The sequence below is a fragment of the Stegostoma tigrinum genome, chromosome 10 (assembly GCF_030684315.1).
Source record: "Stegostoma tigrinum isolate sSteTig4 chromosome 10, sSteTig4.hap1, whole genome shotgun sequence".
Lineage (NCBI taxonomy): Eukaryota > Metazoa > Chordata > Chondrichthyes > Orectolobiformes > Stegostomatidae > Stegostoma > Stegostoma tigrinum.
Window position 1 is genome coordinate 68,976,131 of NC_081363.1, and position 20,217 is coordinate 68,996,347.

Below are 20,217 nucleotides of genomic sequence, written 5' to 3' on the forward strand. Positions count from 1 at the left end.
ATGTGGGTAAATGGATCTGCGTCCACGAGAAGATCAGCCATGATCTTATTGAATGGCAGAGCGGACTCAAAGGGTCGACCGGCCTACTCCTGCTCCTAGTTCTTATGTTCTTATTTCAAGAAATGAGTCCTTCTATCTCGACAGCCCACTGCATGAAAATGTTCTGCCTTGAGTCATACTTTTTTTATTTACTAATTTGTTTAGATCTGTTATCATCCAGTTACCAACTCATCAACCTATGGAAAACAGTTTCTCGTTTTTTACCCCAAACAACTTAATCCTATGTCCTCTTTGTCTTCTCAGCTTGTCTACATGGCCTCAGCTCTGTGATTGCATGAAGCTGAGATCTGATATTATCTCTTTTCACAGGTTTCTCCACAGCCAGACCAGATTGAATTCTACAGAAAATTATACCTATCCCACCCCATTTCCCCTAACAGCATAAAAACTAGGAGCGAGAGCAGGCAATTCAGCCCCTCTAGCCTGTTCCACCATTTAACATGATCATAGCTGATCTCATCTCAGACTTAATTCTACTTCCCTGCCTGTTCCCCATAACTCTCCACAACATCGTGAATTAAAATTCTATCTCCTCAAATTTATCCAGTGCCCCACCACCCACCATGCTTTTAGATAAAGACTGTTCCTCAGAATAAGCAGTTTCTGTATGAGACGCCATCTACATATTTACCACAAATTTGTTAGAAATTCTCTCTCTCTCTCACTGTAATGGCTTGGGACGAGCTGAAAGTTTGTAGCGAGCTTTTGATAGGGGTGTTGCTATCCGTTGGGGATGTACTAGAGATAAACTTCTCAGTCATAAAACATTGCTTGGCTGGTCGTGACAAGGGCACTTCCTGTGAGATGCTTCTTGGACTTCTTCTGGTTGCTCCGTGCCACCACATGCTGCCCTCGAAGCAGCTGTGGGGGTGGCTGGGTAGAGACTGTCATAAATCTCCTTCGGAAATATGCCTTTGCAAAGGAAGTCTGGAGAAACATGCAGTGGTTCATCCCAAGCAGCTCCATGATGCAGTACACTATTCTCTATAGTCTGTCCCCCAGGATGCACACGCTGTCAAACATTGACTATGCCTGGAGAACCATCAACTCAGTGAAAGATGTTCTTTGGTCTGCCCAAAACTGCTGATTTTCCAGAACAAGGAAAAGACATCGACAGAGTGTTACAGACTTGCATGTTCCACAGTCCAGCACTACATGCTGAGGGACGCACTAAACCTGAAGGCAGCTGTCATTAAGGTGCATTTGGGAAAGACCAGCATCTGAGGTCTTTCTGCCAAAGTCAAATGGGTGTCTGTTCAGTTATTGGGATCTCTTTGTGCCTCAAATGCAAGTAAATATAGTCTGGTTCAAGTAAGAGATGCCTTTGGCTTGCTCAGATAGAGTCAAACTCCAGGTTTGTTTGTTTCCTTGATATGCTACTGTACAGAATCGAACAGTGTTTGTGAGTATGTACATATAAAAATACTTTTTACAAATAAAGTACATTTTGAAATTAAAGAAAAAGGAATCATGAAACATTGGATTAATGGGCAGATGCTAGGGAGAAAAAAAAAGTATGAAGTTGAGATGGGATACAGGTTCCACATCTAAGAATGATCTCCTGCACCTGACTATAGCTATCATACGTCACTGAGAAAAACCGTCACTGAGAAAAACCATCACTGAAACCAAGGTAGTAATCAGCCAGAGTGAGCAAACTGTTTCTTTATTATCCAAAGGTTACTTAACAGATTTTGGGCAATTACTGCTTCAAATGGTTTTAGGTTTGGTGTGGAGATTTGAATTTGCTGTGGCCAAGTGATATCTGGTGGAAAAGCAATTGAGGGATCACGTTGAGATACATTGGGTTTAAAAAAAGACAGAAGAGAGCCATGATATGAAAGTGAACTACAGAGGAAAGCTGATATCATCAATAATGGTAAAAACTCAAATAAGATTGGAACAGAATTTAATTGCAGGCCTGGAGCAAGAAAGTGCTGTCATTAAAATGATAAATTATTGAAAATGTTGTTGCTTCTGAGAATATTGTATATATATTATATGAAATAATAAAAAAAAGAATAATTTATTTTATTACACTATGTTTATACCCTGAACCAGAGAGCCAATTGATCTTGTAGACATCTGCCTCTTGTAAGCACATACCATTACAATATTGTAGCAGCCTACATTTTTCAGTTAATTCTTGATTTTTCAACTTGCCGAACATATCTGCACAAAAGGTAACCAACTGCTCCATCTTGCTTGTATCACCTAGAGTCACCCAATTAGTGTCAATGTTCTTCTCCTTCCTCACAGCTCCACGTATTTCTTTTCCAGGGACAGGGAGTCATGTTTAACACCATCTTATTTAGTGTCATTTCCCTTTAACATAGTTAAATTATCAGGACAAAAAATCTGTCTGAGAGCTGTCATATTAGATTTATTGTTGTTCATTGAAGAATGTTACCTGTGCAGATTGGTGCTGTTTTGGTGTAACTCCTTCCCCACACAGATTTGAGGCCACTCCTAGCCTTACAGCTGGTGGCCCCTACCCATGCTGCATCATTGTCAGAGGTCTGTACCCAGGGCCCAGACTGGGCCCCAGACTGCCTGCCAGGAGCTCTACTCAACAGCACCTGCTCAAGGAGCCTCCAGCACTCCCAGCAGGTACCTGGGTATATCAGTGCCACAGCATCTGAGCTTAGGATCACCCCCTCTCTGGCTCACAGGTCACTAGGCACTACCAAAGCTGTACAGCACACTCCCCTTCTAACACCCACATCATACACAGCAACCCACAGGTGGTAGAACAATGCAGGTGAGCTACCCAACACCATCACCATGTGTAACACCGCCACCCTGCGCCTGCATCCCAGCCCACATGCCCTGCAGTTCCCTTTCCCTATCGCTCTGGCTGCAAGCAATGATCTCCTGTAGAGACTGAGAGTGAGCGTAAGATTGAGAGTTAGAGATAGAGATAGAACTGCAGACAGCTAAAAGAAGCAGCCTTGTTCTGCAGCAGACTGAGTGGACCAATGAAAGCATCAGCAGGCAGCAGGGAGCAGCACTGTAGACCTCCAGAAAGGCCCACAGGGCAATGGCCTATAATAAGCGACTGCCCCAGCATGAGACCCAGTGCCAACTGGGTGCCGTGCCCTAACTCTATTGCTGGAAGGTTGAATACAGGAAGCACTGTTAGTAGTGTATTATATTTTACTTTTACTTTTATTTTAAAGTTAGTTCATTTATAATGTATGAAGCAAGCCATTGAAAGTAGTATATTCCAACTTACAAGGCCCAAGAATAATGTTTCAGTTTATTTTCTCTGGTAATGAAGGCCCTATTGAGCCCAATTCCAGTTTTAACATTGATTCTATGGGGGCGGGGGCAGGGGGTGGGTGGGGTAGCAAAAATTTTAATAAGGTTCTTAAAGATTTAATTTTCAGGAACACAACACCAGCTGTGTTCAGATAAAACCCCACCCCCACCCCAAGTCATTCACTCGTTCAAATTCCTTGTCACTCACCTGCCACCCTCATCCATCACCAACTCTCACCATCACCCACCCCACATCACCCCGACTCCACTTACAACTCAACTCCCTCACCGGCCCCTCCAGTGGTCCAACACTCACACCCTCCAGCAACAACATCCTGATTTCTGCCACCACTACAAATGACCTACCTCCCATATCCCCCCTCCCTTTATCTGATAGCCTGCCATTCTCTCCCATCCGAGCCAGTGCCTCCTTGAAGTGGTCTCACTGACCATTCTGCAGATTCACCATTCTACCTCCCAGCCTCAGGCTGAAATAAACCAATTACTTGCCCTGATTGATTCCCCTCCAATCAAGGACTACTTCTCACCCATATTTTCTGATGACTAGCTCATGAGAGTACCAATCAGCACTAACCATTAGACGAGAGCACCCTCTGATTGGGGGAAGCAGCTCCCAGGCAAATTCATGCAGAGATACTTATTGTGTTTCAATGACAATGGTGGGTCATGCAGGACACCAGAGGGGGTTGCATTATGGCCAATGGGCTGCCTACTGGATGAACCTGATGAATACCTTAAAGCAGGGTGGAGGATTATGTCTAAAAGAGAAAAAAAGTGTGTGTAACTATTCTGATAAAGTCAGCAGAGCAAGAGCATCAAACAAATATGAAATGCAAGATGAACCTTGTTGCTTCCTGCAACATTACAAGCTTCGTAGACTTGTACAATGTTACACTGGAAGCTGATTCAAAACTGAAACCCTCAAAGGTAAAGTTGAGTGGTCTTCAATGGAATGATGATTCTCAACACAAGAGGACAAATTAACACGTAGCCAAAGGCTTTGGCACGAACAACTATTTGGAATTAGGCGAGAAGTGAAAGCCATTCATCTCAGCAGAAACAAGTTGACGGCTTGCTCTAGCGACCTGAAACATTCCAGAAGAAGCTCACAGGGTTTGTCAGGCTGCATCACCTGACAGACAAACAAAAGCATAGATCAGCAGTGTATGCTGAAAAAATTTCAAAACAGAATCAAAGAATATATCCTGAGATGCTGCTGGGCCTGCTGTGTTCATCCAGCCTCACATTTTATTAACACAGAATATATCAACAAGCTTACACCGAGGGAGAGATCCTACAGCCCACATCTGTACTGTGCATGTAATATTACCAAAAAGCATGGGACTAACTAGAATAACAAATCAGTTATTTGAATAGTAAGTAACTGGGGATTACTTATCCACAATGTGAGTGATGGTGAATGCATAGCTGTTTTTATTTGTTATGAAAAGGGAGATTAAAATAACTGCACAGATGTCAATGTCCCATCACTAAGTCATCCTATATTTATACATGCACTATGACCAGCCAACACAACCCAGTCCCTAGACTGAGGAGACCTTCTGACTCTCCTGTTTATGTCTGTCTGCCAGGGCTCCCTGATGGGTCCAGGTTAACAGCCCAATCAAGAATTTCATAGCCAATGAGATTCATCTGGCCCTCGTTCCAATCACTACGTGGGTGTACATGACATGTGGTTTGTCATAGTCATGTGACAGCTGAGGAAGATACCATGGGCACCTACCTCACAAACAACTCAACTAATGAGACGCCACAAACAACATTGTACCTCATGAACATATAACACCCAGAACCCAAGTATTTTGCTTTTAATTTTGTGAAAATCTTCACTAGTCCATCCTTTAAAAAAGTGATATTTCATATGTCCAGCTGAATTCCTGAGAATGTTCATTTTTAATTAAACATTTGCTTGAGACATGGAACAATCCAGAAATCAATTGTTAAGTGTCACACAACTACTATTTCAATAGCATTTGTGTTTGATTCTTAGTGTTACTGAAAACGAAACCTCACAAAATTCTGGGGCTTTATCTTCCTTGCTGTTCTAATGGTTATGATTCAGCGGTCTCACGGTCACAACCTCGGTTCAATTCCTGGTCGGGGATTGATAGCTTGAGTCGGTCTACACTGAAAATGCCTGATGTTGGAAGACAAGCCAACTCAGGTCAGGCTAGTCCTTGGATGGTATACTGCCTGGAAATATCAGGTGCAGTAAGCTTTGTGGTCTCGTGGCTTAGTGGTAGCTTCACTACCTCTGGTCCAGAGGTTAAGGGTTCATGTCCTAACTGGGCAGGAAGTGTGACCTGATAAATATAAACAAATTGGTTCAGAATATATATTTCAAACCTGGACTGAAGTGTGAATGGGCAGAGAGCTTACCAAAAGCAGCCGACCAAATTCCAGAACAAGAAGTGAGCATTTGTGGATGAAGTCAGCAAGGAGAAGCTCTCCGCTCTACTGCTGCAAATGTAGGCCTGGTCTTCAAAAGGCCATGAATGGAACCTACATTGACAAGAAGTGTCCACTCACCGGGACTGTGTTAATCTGGGACTGGATCCCAACAGGTGTCATGACAAAGGTGAAGATACAACAGACCATTGTTATTTGCAGAAGCCACCTCTACTATGTCAGGAAGCACAACCATTTCGAGAAGCAACGCAAGAATGTGTCCCTGAACCCATCGCCTCAGGGATGTGCAGAATGGGGACAGTTTGAATAGAGGCTGAGGTGGGGAGGTTCCAGTTTTGGCCTCTCAGTGAGGCCATGCACTTCAGTGTCCTCAAGATCACCAAAGCCATAGGAGCCAAGAAACAACAACAGGAGTTTTGAATGCAATTGTAAAGTAATTGGCCATAATAAAATGTTTGTGAACTGGTTAAGGAAGTACTGGGTCATGACAGTGGTCACTGCAGAACTATTTGAAACACAGCAAACAATTTCCACATAGCGAGGTCATACAAAGAGCAATGAGATAATGGCTAACTAATCTATTACAGTAACGGTGTTTCACAGATAAAGATGAAGGACAACAGGGATAACCCCAGTGTTCTTCTCCATATAATATTCACATAAGAGGAGGTCTTGGTTTATTATCTCATCACTAAGGTGACAACTCTGATAGTGCAGCACTACCTCAGTACTTTGCAGAAGTGTCAGACAGATCTTGTGGTCAGCTGTTATGGTGGGGATTGGATCATGAAACGACACATTTGACTCATGTCACCGTGTCAACACACAGATGACATCAAATGGTAACTATTTCCCACGTTATCCTTCAAACCGCCAGTCATGTATTTAATACACATTCGATAGAGTTAGCGCAGCAAATTGACATTGCTTCTCAGCGTTAATTCACTCTAGCTTTGTTCAATAGTTTATATTTTCTTTTATGCATGCAGCAATGCACGATTCAAATGAATATGAAACTAAAGAAGCTATTAACATGAACGAAACAAGTGCATAATTCCACAAAGGTGTGTAGCAAGTCAGAAATTTGAACAGAACGTAAAGAACAGTGATGATTAAAAGATTAAAGAGGAGGGAGAAATTAGGGTATGAGAGGAAAACTGGTGAGGACATAAAAAGCAGATAGGTAATTACAAAGGAAAGGAATAGGTAAAGTGAGTGTTAGTCCTGTAGAGAGTGAATTTTGGAAATTACACATGGAAAATAAGAAAAAAACAGATGAATCAAACAAATATTTTATGTCTGTCTTTACTGTAGAAGCTGCAAACAATTTCCAAGAAATAAAAATGTCTCAGAATGTGAAAAGGAGTAAGGAACTTAATACAATTACATTCGCCAAGGAGGGAAACTACAGGCCAGTCAGTTTAACACATATCATTGAGAAAATGTGGCAAACTTATTATGAACATGAGTCACTGGAAAAATCTGGGAACTTATCATTGAAGGGGTTATAACAGGGCACTTGACACAGTCAAACAGAATGAATGTGGTTTTGCAAAGAGAAATTGAGTCTGAACAATTTATTGAGGTTTATTTTGAGGAAGTAACAAGCAATCTAGATAAAAGGCAACTGATGGATGTTCCAAGATGTTCAATAGGCATTTGACAAGTTGCTAGAGTAAAGGTTATGCATAAAATAAGAGCTCGTGGTGTACGGCATAACATTTTAATATGGTTAGAACATTATTTTGCTAATAGGAAGCAAACAATGGGTATAAATCAGTGTTTTCTGGGAGTGGTAAAATATGATAAGTAGCCAGTCACACGGATCAATGCTGGGGCCTCAGTTTTCTATAATTTGTGTAAGTGAATTGAATGTAAGGACTAAATACATGATTGCATTGTTTGAGGATAATACAAAAATTGTGTTGCAAAATTGGATAGATTACTATGGATCGGGAGGAAGGAATTTAGAATTTGGTGTCAGTAAAATGCTGAGGGGAGGGGGAAGCATTGCGTGGTTCCTTTAAATGACCATGTGCTTTTGCTGTACTGAGATTTAAAATGGGTGTCTGTGAGCAGCAGTTTGAAAGTTTGCAAGGACACAGAGAATGCCACACAACAGTTTTTACCAAGACAACAGACTTTGAGTTTAGGCAATTAATTTGAACCTGGTACTTAGATAATGAAGAAAAATACCAATTAAATTTAAGTCTGATGGTTTTAACAACATAGGACCAATCATATTGTAAGAATTTGTGAGAGGGCATCAAGGGTACAAAAAGAAGGGGACAGTTGGACAAAGACCCCAGAGCTAGCAGCCATTCACTAAAGCTAACAGCCCTCAGCTCAACAGAGAATCACCAGTTCTCACAGCTTCCTCCATGTCTTAGAGAAAGCACCATCTAAATATCAATATGTACCGATGGCACAACTAGTTAATATTTCTTACAGAAGAATCAATGGAACATTCCAGAAGACAAGTAACCTGGTTGTAATTTTAAGAGACTAATTTCTTTTTTATATATATGTGGGATTTGTTTTTATTAGAACAGCATGCCATTAGAATCTTGCTTGATTTAGAAACAGTTAGTAGTTAGAAAGGATTTATTCAGTTTGTTAATAATTTAGTTAATTGTTCACTGTTAGAATTAAATAAATGGTTACTTGTTGATTTCAAACTGAGTGTTGAGGATTTATTTTATTTAAGCACCATTAGAAGTTGCTGAAAAGCAGGTTACACCAGTTTTCACACTCCTTTTACAGATTATAGGGCGGGGTGCTCCTCTTTGGGTGTTTTGAGTTCAGTTCTCAGAGGGGGTCAACCTCCACTTTACAACAGTTTGGGAGTTTGGCATCCGGGATTTAGATATATTTGAACAGATTTAGGGTATGAAAGGTCCCAGAAGATTTAAACAGAGTTGAGGATTAGTGTCCCAGATCTTTGAATAAAACGTAAGTGAGAAGTGGAAATCCATTTAGTTTCAGCTGCTTGTTGTTGGTTGAATCAAAAGTAGGGTAATGGCTCTTTCAGTCACTAAGAGATTTCTGGGAGTCAAAGAACTAACTTTGGGGGTTTTACAAAAGGTGAGCAAGACAAAGCTGTTGGAATTGGCAGATAAGCTGGAGTTGTGGTTGCCTTTGTGAGCAAAGGAAAGATAATTAACGTCATACATCAACACTTAAATTTGCTGAAAATGCCATCAGAATCTTTAGAATTCAGTTACAGATGAAGCAGCTTGAGCATGACAGGGAACAGAAACAGTTTGAATTACAGTTAACAGCAGAGGAAATAGAAAAGGGAAGAATCACTCTGGCAGAAGAGAAAGAAAATGACAGGAAGGCCCTGGCAAAAGAAAGGAAAAAAGAGAGAGAAGAAAGGGTGAAAGAGACTGAGTTTGATCTTCAAAAGTTGACAATTAGACAGAAAAGTCGACTGAAAAGGATGGAGGTGAAGGTAAAATGTGGGCTTAGTGAGGAGGTTAGTGATGATGAGCTATCACATTGTAGCCAATAATCTGATTGGGATATATACAAATATGCCCAAACATTACCAAAACTTGATGAGAAAGATCTGGAAGCCTTTTTCATTTCTTTTGAGAAATTGGCTAAACAGATGATCTGGCCAGAGACTATTGCTAGGAAGGGCTAGTGAGGTGTTGTAGCACTGTCCGAGCAGGTGACTGGAGAATATGCAGAAGTAAAACAGGCTATTCTGAGTGCCTACGAATTATTACCAGTAGCATATAGCTAACCATTCTGAAATATAAGAAGGAACCAGGTCAGATTTATATCGAGTTTGAAAGAATTAAACAGAGCAGCAGCTTCTACAGATGGATGAGACCATTAAAGATGAAAAAGACATAGGAAGCTGTTAGAGATAGTATTCTGCTGGAGGAGCTTAAAACCTCACTCCCAGAAGTGATAAGAATTGATGATGAGGAACAGAAAATTAAAACAGCGAGAGGAGCTGCGGAGACGGCAGGTGAATATGAATTCATGCATAAATCAAAATTGGAAAAGAAGGAGATCCTTCAATGCAAAACAGAAGGAGATCACACTGGGAACAGTATACCACGTGTGAAAAAATGAAACCCAACAGGGTGGAAAAGAGGTGAAAGACCTCAGGTGTTTTTGCTGCAATAAGGTGGGACACACAAAGTCACAATGCTGGTTTGTTTAAGAAAGGCGCTGGGAAAAAAGGATGTGGTAAAAGAGGCTAAACCAGTGGGATTAGTTAAGGTAGTGATGGAAATCCTAAGAGAATTTGAGGAGCTGCAGGAGGGTGCACAGTCCACTCACTTGCTAGAGATGAAGACAACACCCAACCTTTTCAAAGACTTCACCTGTGCGGATAGGATTTACTCAAGTAGAACTGGGGATATAAGTAGAGAAGTTAAAATATTGAGACGCACGAGAGCTAGTCTGTCTGTAATAGTAAGAAACAAAAACATTTGCACTCCTTCTGAAATATTGCCAGAGAGTAGTAATCTGTGGAATAAATGGAGAGAGTTCCCGGTGTAAGATAAGGCTAGAAAATTCAATCAAGACCTGGGGAGAGAGGGTGGGAGTGATGGAAAAATCCGCTATTTTAGGAATACATTTTATTCTTGGAAATAATATAGCCGGAGCACAGGTGAGAATGATGTCATTTTAAGTGGAAGAGCCAGAAAAAAATATGGGGAACAGAGAAGTTAAAGTACCCTGGAACTTTTCCAGACTGCGTAGTGGCAAGATACCGCAGCCATAAATTAAAACAAGAAGGAAAAACAAAAGAGAAAGATGAAGGTGTTGAGGTGCAGTTAGCTGACATTCTGTTTGATGGGATGGTAAAGGAGAAACTTAATCAGGTAGAGGATCAAGCAGAGGTGTTTAATTCTGAAAGGTTATTGGGGTTACAGCAAAAAGATGAGACAACAAAGGATTTATGTCATAAAGCCTACTCAGAAAATGAATCAGAGTGTATTCCAGAATGCTATAGGATTACCTTTACAATAAAATCTTAAGGCAGAAATGGAGACCTTGGCAGGTTAGTGCAGATGAGAAATGGGCAGAAGTTCACCAGGTTATGTGCCAGTACAATACAGATAGGAAGTATTATGGGAAGCACACAATTTACCTGTAGGATGTCATGTAGGAGTGAGGAAGGCTCAGGCTAAGAAAACAGAAACATTTTTATTGGCTTGGATTACATAAAGATGTGGATGAATTTTGCCGTACCTGTAATATGTGTCAAATGGTGGGAAAGCCATAGGCAGTAATAAAACCAGAGCTTTTGATGCCAATTCCCGCATTGGAAGTGCCTTTGATGCAAATTATAATTGATCGTGTAGGACCCTCCCAAAAACCAAGAGTGGGAACCAGTATTTGCTAACTGTAATGGATGTGTCTACCAGGTTTCTGGAAGCAATTTCATTTGGAATGCAAGGCAAAAAAGGCAGTGGAGGAGTTGCTTGCTTTCTTTCCTCATTATGGTCTATTGAGGGAGATTTAGTCAGAGAAAGGGTCCAATTTCACTGCCACATTATTTTAGAAGGTCATGGATATATTAGGCATCAAACACTTTAAATCAAGTGTGTACCATCCTGAATCCCAGGGAGCATTGGAAAAGTGGCATCAGACCCTAAAGACAATGTTGAGGGGTCATTGCCAGGATTACCCAAATGACTGGGATAAAGGTATGACATTTATATTATTTGCCATTAGAGATGCTGCAAATGAATCGACTCAGTTTACTCCATTTGAATTGATATTGAGATACAAAGTAAGAGGGCCTTAAATTAATTAAGTAACGGTTGATAGGTCCAAAGTCAGAGATCTCACAATTGGATTATGTATCTGAGGCGAGAGAAAGATTACACAGAGGAGGTGAATTAGCTAGACAACATTTGAAGGTGGACAGTGCGTAATGTAGCAAGAAGCAGACGATAAATCTAAAATTCGTACATTTGCCCGTGGGGGTAAAGTATTGGTGCTGTTACCAGTGGAAGGAGATCCCTTTAAAGTAAGTTTAATGTTCCCTATCAGATTGAGAAGAAGTTAATTTGGGTGAATTATCTGGTAAAGATGTCAGATAGGAAAAAATTATTGGGTATGTCATGCGAACATGTTGAAACATTATTATGCCATGGAAATGTAACCAGAGAAAGGTGTATTAGTTACCACCACTCAGAGTGAGGAATCAAATTCGGATGATTTGGATTTTTATGTGCCTTAGAATAAACTGAATAATGATGAAGCTCTTAAGCAATGGGATATGGTAGTGGGCTATCTGTCCCAAGAACAAAGAACTGAATTGAAAGGCTTGTTACAGCACTATAAAGACCTATGTAGAATTAGAAAGGGGATGACTAATGCCATAGTACATGAGGCTGACGAAGGAATGCTGTTCCAATAAAACAACATCCCTATAGGCTTAATCCTCTCCATGCAGCGCAAGTTCAAAAGGAAGTGGAAGTGATGCTCCAAGAAGACACGATAAAGATGAATCAAAGCAAGTCAAATTTGCCAATCACACTTGTTCCTAAACCTGATGGTACATAACAATTATCAGAAGATCAACACTGTGACCAATGCCTAGTTGATGATTGATTGGAAAAAGTAGGACAAGCCACTTACATCACAAAATTGGCATCACTTCATGGATACACAAGTGAACAGGGAGTGCCTGAATTGAAACATTTGTATCGAAAGGACGTACAGTTAGCGGGCCAAGCAGCATTTTTTTTTACTAAGACAACAGGCTTTTGATTTAACCAATAAATTTGAATCAGGTACTTAGATACCAAAGATAAATACTTACTAAATTTAAGTCTTATGGTTTTGACAACATAGAACCAATCCTACTGTATGAAATATTGATATGTTATCAAGAGTATAAAAAGAAGGGAGCAGTTGGACAAAGACCCCAAAGGTCATCTACTTATTGGAACAGCATACAATTAGAATACCATTCAGTTTGTTAATAGTTTAGTTAATTTGTTCACCGTTAGATTTAGATAAATAAATGGTTACGTGTTGATTTTAAAGTGAGTGCCAAGGATTCATTTTATTTATCCACTAGAAGTTACTGAAAGGCAGGTTACACTACTTTTCACGCTCATTTTCCAGATTATGGGGTGAGGTGCTCCTCTTTCAGGGTTTTCATTCTCAGTGGATGGTCAACCTCCACTTTCTAACATTAGGTAGGAAAATAAGTTATGAAGAGGACGCAAGGAATATATAGAAAGGTGGGCAGAAAATTGGTAGATGGAGTATGATGTGGGAAAATGTGAATTTGCCTGCTTTGACAGAGCAAATAGAAAAATAACATTCAATTTAGACGGAAAGTGAATGCAGAACTCTGAGTTACCCAGGGATCTGGGTATCCTGGCATGAATCACAAAATACCAACAGAGCAAGTGATTAGGAAGGCAAATAGAGTATTTTCAAAAGCAGAATGATGGATTAAAGATCGTTACAGCTGTATGAAAAGTTGATAGTGCAATGTCTGGAGTACTGTGGAGAGGTTTGGCCTCTATGTAAGAAAAACTGTAACTGCATGAGAAACAGTTTACAGAAGGTTCACTTGACTGATACCTGGTTTGGAGGTATTATCTGATGAAGAAAGCTTAGAAAGGTTCAGCCCATCTACGTTAGAGTTTAGAAGAATGGCACGTGATCTCACAGAAATGTATGAGAGCCTGAGGGACTTGAGAGGCTGAATGTTCAAAACCTTTTCTGAGAGGGATTAGAACTAGGGGAAACAGTTTAAAAATAAAGGTCTCTCATTTAGGATGGAGATGAAGCAGAATTGTTACTTTCAGGGCGTCATGAGTCTTTGTAACCCTCTTCCCCAGAGAAAGATGGAAGCAAGTCATTAACTACATTTAAGGCAGAGACAAAGAAATTATTGATAAATAAGACAGATTAATAAAAGTAAGTTATTGGGGGTAGGGAAAATGTGGAGTTGAGGCCGCCAAAAGATCAGCCACGATCTATTGAAAGGTGCCTATGAGGTGGAGGTGCCAATGTTGGAGTGGGATGAACAAAGTCAGAAATCACATGGCACCAGGTTAAAATCTAACAGGTTTATTTGAAATCACATGCTTTCACAGTTCTGCTCTGTTGTCATTGAAATATTGAACAGTAGAGCAGACTAGAGGCATTGAATGGTCTATTCTTGCACTAAATTTATATGTTCGTATGAATAGTGGAGGATGGAGGTAAAACTAAATAATAAAATATGTACTTTAAAAAAAAACAAATCTTTCTCCTCATCCTGCATCAAATTTCATCATCCTCAGCAAAAGGAGTTTAAACTTGCCACAGCTAACCTCTCGTTATTAACATTTTGTACATTGTAAGCAGATTTGCTTGAACTTTTTTTCATGTTTTTCTTTCTGTCTCAGTTTAATCAGTCACCTTGACAAATTGCCTCAACTATTTCTCTATAGCCACATTTGACTAATTTTCAAAGTTTTACTCATGCAAAAATCACAGCCTTCAACAAGCCTCACATCTTTCAACTGACATTAAGACTCGTATGTTCTTGCCCTTTTTGAAATATAAATATCACTTTATTCTGCCTTCCCTGTATTTTTCCATCTCACATGCCTCCAGAATTCCAGAATTCTTTCTTTGAAAATGTGATTATCCCCTTCTCTTCCTTTCTATATCTTCCACTTTCAGTTTATTCTGTAGGAGGGACAGTAGCATACTTCAGCTCACGTCCTGTGTGGAATCTTCCAATTGCAGCCTGGGTCTCACCTACCAGCCTCAAAGCCATTGAGCTGAATTCTGTGCTGGCTGCCTTCTAAGGAAGGTCCAACAGATTTTCTGTCAATTGGGCAGCTCTAAGGCCACTAAGTGAGCTTTTGTCTAGAATCCAGGGCTGGGAAACAGCGTTCCTTTTGGATAGGAACTGACAACTAGACAGAAACCAATGACTCTTTTGTTCATCACTGCCACATCAAAGGCTAGGGAGAGAACAGTTTCCAAGGATCCAGGACAGGGACAATTGATTTGTGGGATGTTTCAGGGCAGGGGCCTGCACTCTTTCTAATTCTCAGAAGCCTGCTGATTGGCAGGCCAGCCTGTACTTATATTAATCCCAGCAATGACAGGCAGAGGCACACACATGACCATTAGAGCCCCAACTTCAGCCAGGGAAGAGTTTGATGTCTTAAAGTTCATCATCATGGTCATCGTGACAGCCATTGGAAATGCAGTCCTTGTCCTTGTCCCATAACAGGCTGTAGCAGGCGTCACATTTAAGAGTGGATTTTTTTTTTACTGAAATGCAAATGTCATACACATTGTTCCTCACTAGGATTGAGATAAAGATTTCCTCCCTGAATTCTTATTTGGGTATTGTCTCCAACTGAAAGGACATCTGCCAGCCTCATCCTCTCTCTTCCAACATCTCAACCTGCCTTGTGTGACTTCTATTCATTTTCTAAGTAACTGTTGGCTCCAACAATAGACTGACAGTAAACAATTGGTGCAAAAAATTTGAGTTCAACAAAAACGCCTTTAGTCCCTGTCACGCTCCTTCCTGTAGAGTTTTGAAACTTGGAGAAATTATGATAAACAGAAAAACAACTGTCGAAATGTAACAATAACCAGAAGAAAGTAACTCACAAGCCACCTATGAGTAGTAGAGTATTCCTTTAGTGCTGTTGGTTGGAGCGGGGGGAGCAATAAAGGAAGAAGAATTAGAGTTTTGGTGGAGAAAAACAGATTCATCCCAGCAGCAGAACAGTTTTGGAAATCATCAGCCCATCCATGCTAGAAAGAAATCCTAAACTACTATAGCAACTTCAAAATGAACAACGTCAGAGAAATTTTGGTGATATAATGAGTCCTGGGGAAGACCGCAATGAAGGGAATTATGTCTGGTATATGTGCAAAATATTTTCAGTAGGGTACACTTTCAACCTCATTGATTCTGGATCTCAATGGGGTTAAGTGTCTGTACAAGATATTGCTGGAAAGAAAGAGTTGAATCTTTATTTTCACTGATTATGATAAGGTCTTTCAAAATTCTCCTATGCATTGCTTTATTGTTATTTTGTCAATATGTTCAGTAACTAAATTTCTCATTAACCAAATTGCAAAAATAAAACATTTCATGCCAGGGCTCAAAATGGAACCTGAATTGTCCAGGCTTCGTGAGGAAGATTACCAATTCTAGGGAAGGGTCACTCAACTGAAACGTTAACTCTGATTTCTCTCCGCAGATGCTGCCAGACCTGCTGATCTTTTCTAGCAATTTTTGTTTTTGTTGTCCAATCTGACCATTGACTGTGATCATAATTAAGTGGTAACTCGTGGATTGATAGAAATTTGCTAAAATTATGAAGGGTTTGTAAATGATTTGAAGAAAGCAGCATATGAAAGTACATAGATATAAAATGGGAATTGTTGTGAAATTTCTTACATGGATCAAAATTTCAAAATAGCTCTCATTGTTGTTAAAGCTTCACTGGGAGTAGAAAATACATCTGTGGACTATTTGAGATTCTTGACTGAGGCTGCATTGAGAGAGTTAATGGATAAGTGGAAAGTAGAAATAAAAAGGGGAGGTTGAGATGCTTAAAGTGATTAGTGTTGAAAGGAGGGAAATATAAAATTTGTATGTCACTGCTAGGATTATCTAAAATTCAGTTAGAAGTGAGAAAAGCTTGACTTAAAGAGTGAGAGGAAATCGAGAGTAAGAAAAATTTTTAAAAACTTCAATTGCAAACAAAAAATAATGGGAAGAGAAATGGAATTAGCTTGAACTGGAAAGCAAGGAGAAAAATGGACAAGAGAATTGCTGGCAATGACACCCATCCATTCACACGCTGTGGACATTGCAGGTTAGACAGCATTTATTGCCCATCCATAATTTGCCCAGAAGGTCATTAAGAATCAACCACATTGCTGTGGGCCTGGAGTCACATGGAGGCCAGACCAGGTCAGGATGATAATTTCCTTCCCTAAAGAATAGTAGTGAACCAAGTCGGATTTTCCTGACAATTGATTCATGGTCATCATTAGACCTCTAATTCCAGAATATATGTTGTTGAATTCAAATTCCACCATCTGCTGTGGTGGGATTTGAACCCAGGCCCCTAGAACATTATCTGGGTCTCTTGATTAACAGTCCAGTGATAATACTACTAGACCATTCCCTCCATCCTAAGGGAACATTGGTTTTGTAGTTTAATGAGTTATTTGCTTACAAAGTAGAGATTATTCAATGATCACATTAATTTTTGTCTACGGTAAAAATCTCAAAATGTGAAATCTTGTATGATCCTTTGCTTAGCTGGCATAACTTCTAAAAGTTACTAGTCTCGTTGTGTGTTAAATTAGAGAAGGCAACACTGTTAGCTTTGCACAGCAATAAGCATGGTTTAATTCCATTGTTCGGATTTGTTTTATCAACAGCAAACGTCAGGAAAGATTCCAATTACACTTCATGTAATTGATACAAAATCTATGATGTTTTGTATGTGATATGGGGGTAAAGGAAGTTGTGTTAGATAATTCTGCAGATTCATTTTTAAATACTTAGGTCATTCCCATGCCAAATTTCCCCAACTAATTGAAGAGTCAGGTACCCAAATAAATAACGCACTCTGCATTTACAGGGATGATCAATGAGCAATTAATCTGCAATCATTATCCACTGATGATTAATGCATAGAACCTCAGGCCTGTGAGTGTTAATGTTGACCCCTCACTTGCTACTTACTTACTTGTAACTCTACTTACATATCCTTTTCCCATATGCCTCCGCTTAGCTATCCCTTCATTTCTGAATGGTTTCATAGACCAGAATTTTCCAGGCTCTTTAGGTATGTGCTGGGAGGTGGGAAGACTGGAAAAGTGGTGCTAGTCTGCAAAAAAGTGTCCAAAGATAGTGGTGCCTGTGCAGTGATACTTTCACAAGGGTCACTGCTTATAGAAATTATCGGAAAAATTACACTCAACCACTTTTCAATGGCATCAATGTTCTGTGTGGGCACAACACAGATACTGAAAGCCTAGCTTTTCATTTCCAGCTTTTTCCCTGTCTTATTTTGTATTTTCAGCTTTTGTGCTTCTCTACTAAAGTTTCACTGCTGAGAAAAAACTGCATAAGTACTGCAGGCAGAATACACAAAGGCAACTCTGTTCTTCAGCTATCAGACCATTAATTAATTTTACAACCTCCAGGACTGTTCCTAAGTCACATCTCCACATGACAGAGTACCTTATGTACATAATATCAAAGGCATTTATGTAGAACCATACTTATTCTGGGACAGCCAGTATAGTTTCGTATTCATTTCCAGTCTCCACACCATAACTCAAATTATCCTCCTTACACCAAATGAAAATTAGATGTCAGTCAGTTCCCCCAGATGGCTAATGCACATAACGAGATTTTCTCTCCAACACTGATAAACAATGCAATGTACTTTTCTTTGTGGCTACCACTTTGTTGAAAAGCTATGAATAGCTCCAACCAGAGGCTGCTAGTTTATGTTGGTCCATTTGGTTGTATACAGTGAAGCTTTGTTAAAAGTAAGTGTTTATAATCTTTCCATTGGTTAAAAGCGAATACTAACTCCATCACGTTTCTCTTCTTTTCACTTTTCTTCCCTAAATATATAATTAACCTTGTGTCACAAACTTCCTACCATGGACAGCTGGAACCCATTCTATGTATCAATATTCACTGGGCAGAATTTTATGCTTGATGGGGGCATCTTGCTTCTCACACTGAAAAAGTTACAGGAAAACTCATTCCTAATCCAATACGTTACCTCCACAGCTCATGTAACATTCTGAGGAGCATTAATGGCTTACAGCCCTTCTGCACACTCCCATCTGGGTAGAAACTCAGAGCTGACAGACTCTCCAACTAGCCAACCACTTGATAATGTCACCAGTGTCACTGGGAGTAGGTGCTGGCCATTGCCAGGCCTGCATCCAACTCTTGAAAAATAAACACCAGGAACTGGGTGGCATGTATTTTGTGGTGGCCTGGAGAATTGGTTTTTGACAAGGAATGTACTGGGTACCCTGAGAAGTTGAGGGTAGCTCTGATCAAAAAAAGGGCCAATGAGGATGAAACAATATCCCTTACTAAGACTGGGTAGATGGTAGGAAAAGCAATCTTAGAATTTTATGGGCTGCAGCCCAGCCTGCAGGAAGTCACAAAATCCTGTCTATGAATTCACTCCCACATTTTAAAAGTTACCATAATTTGAAAGTTGTCGAGTGGTTTGCGATATCCTCAGATCATAAACGGTGCACAGAAATCAAGTTCTTTGTATTTTCTCAACATTTTGTTCTGCAACAATGTAAAATTGCAGCTAAAGAGAGAACGACTTAAAATTGTGCCTCATACAGGCGCAGCTAGCTTCAGTCGTATGGCTTTCATCTTCAATTTTCAAGTCTATTCAATGTATTAATTGGACAAGTAATATGGAAATTTGAAGAATAACATTATATGCACCAAGTGCACTCTGAACAAATTTTGCCTTTAGCTGCTATCTTCTGCCAGTGTATGTGAGTGAGATTATATTAAAAGCCATCCCATCTTAAACCCACCTCCACACAACGTGAATACACACGGGCCTTGAAACAAGGTTGAAGTCCTTATTAAATATTGTTAATGGACCAGACCAGACACCCTCATAATATTTTAAGAAGGTAGCCTAGCCCCTAGCTTTTGCTTATTTTCAAATGTGAAGTGCTGTGTTCCAGTTGCAATTTGACTCATCAAACCACTTGGCGTTAAGCAAAAACACAATTTATTCAAACACTATAGTTAAAATGCCTGAAAAGAAAGATGAACTTACAATAACTTAACTCTATTGGAAAACTTGACAGAATAACAGATGCAGTAACTATTATTAATTAGCCCTTTCCAATATAGTAACATTTCATAAACATACCCCTTGGCAAAAAGGCAAATTCAGAGACAAGATTTTCTCACATGCAAACCCACAGTTGGAAGAGAAACACTAGCTTCTATCTATAACCAAGAGAGCGGAAAAATAACTTCTGCTTTATCAGCAGCTTCTGCAGAATCTAAAAGCTAAAACAAAACTAGAAATCCTGGTTTGTGAGAGCTGACCACACCCCATCCAGACTGCTTTTATTATTCCAACTTTTAAAGATGTTTGTGTTACCATGGACGGTCAGTACATCTTGTTCAATCTCTCTCTTAAAAGAAACCAGGACAAAATACACCTTTTAAAGCCACAAGTATCCTTAGGCTTTCTGTTATTATTTGACCTGGATTTTACTATTATACAGTTTAAAGGGGCTTATTTATAATCCAGAATTCTTGACACACTGCTGGAATTTTAGTGCCTAGCAGTCCAAATATTCTGATCACCGAGTTTGCTGTCATTGTCTCCAACTGTCAACACCTATACCTGCTTCGCAACAAAACAACCTGGGGCTCTCACTACACTTTTAAAG

The 20,217-nt window shown here is 39.8% G+C and overlaps 1 long non-coding RNA gene and 1 pseudogene across 1 annotated transcript in view; both read left to right on the forward strand.

Annotated features, from left to right (window-relative positions):
* Window positions 1-52: 52 nt before the first annotated feature.
* Window positions 53-6,192, forward strand: LOC125455795 (small ribosomal subunit protein uS17-like; annotated as a pseudogene).
* Window positions 6,193-6,499: 307 nt separating this feature from the next.
* Window positions 6,500-20,217, forward strand: part of LOC125455951 (uncharacterized) — a 28,595-nt gene continuing 14,877 nt past the window's right edge. The window contains exon 1 of the long non-coding RNA XR_007248356.2: window positions 6,500-6,614. This is a non-coding gene — a long non-coding RNA (uncharacterized LOC125455951). The remainder of the gene's footprint in view (window positions 6,615-20,217) is intronic.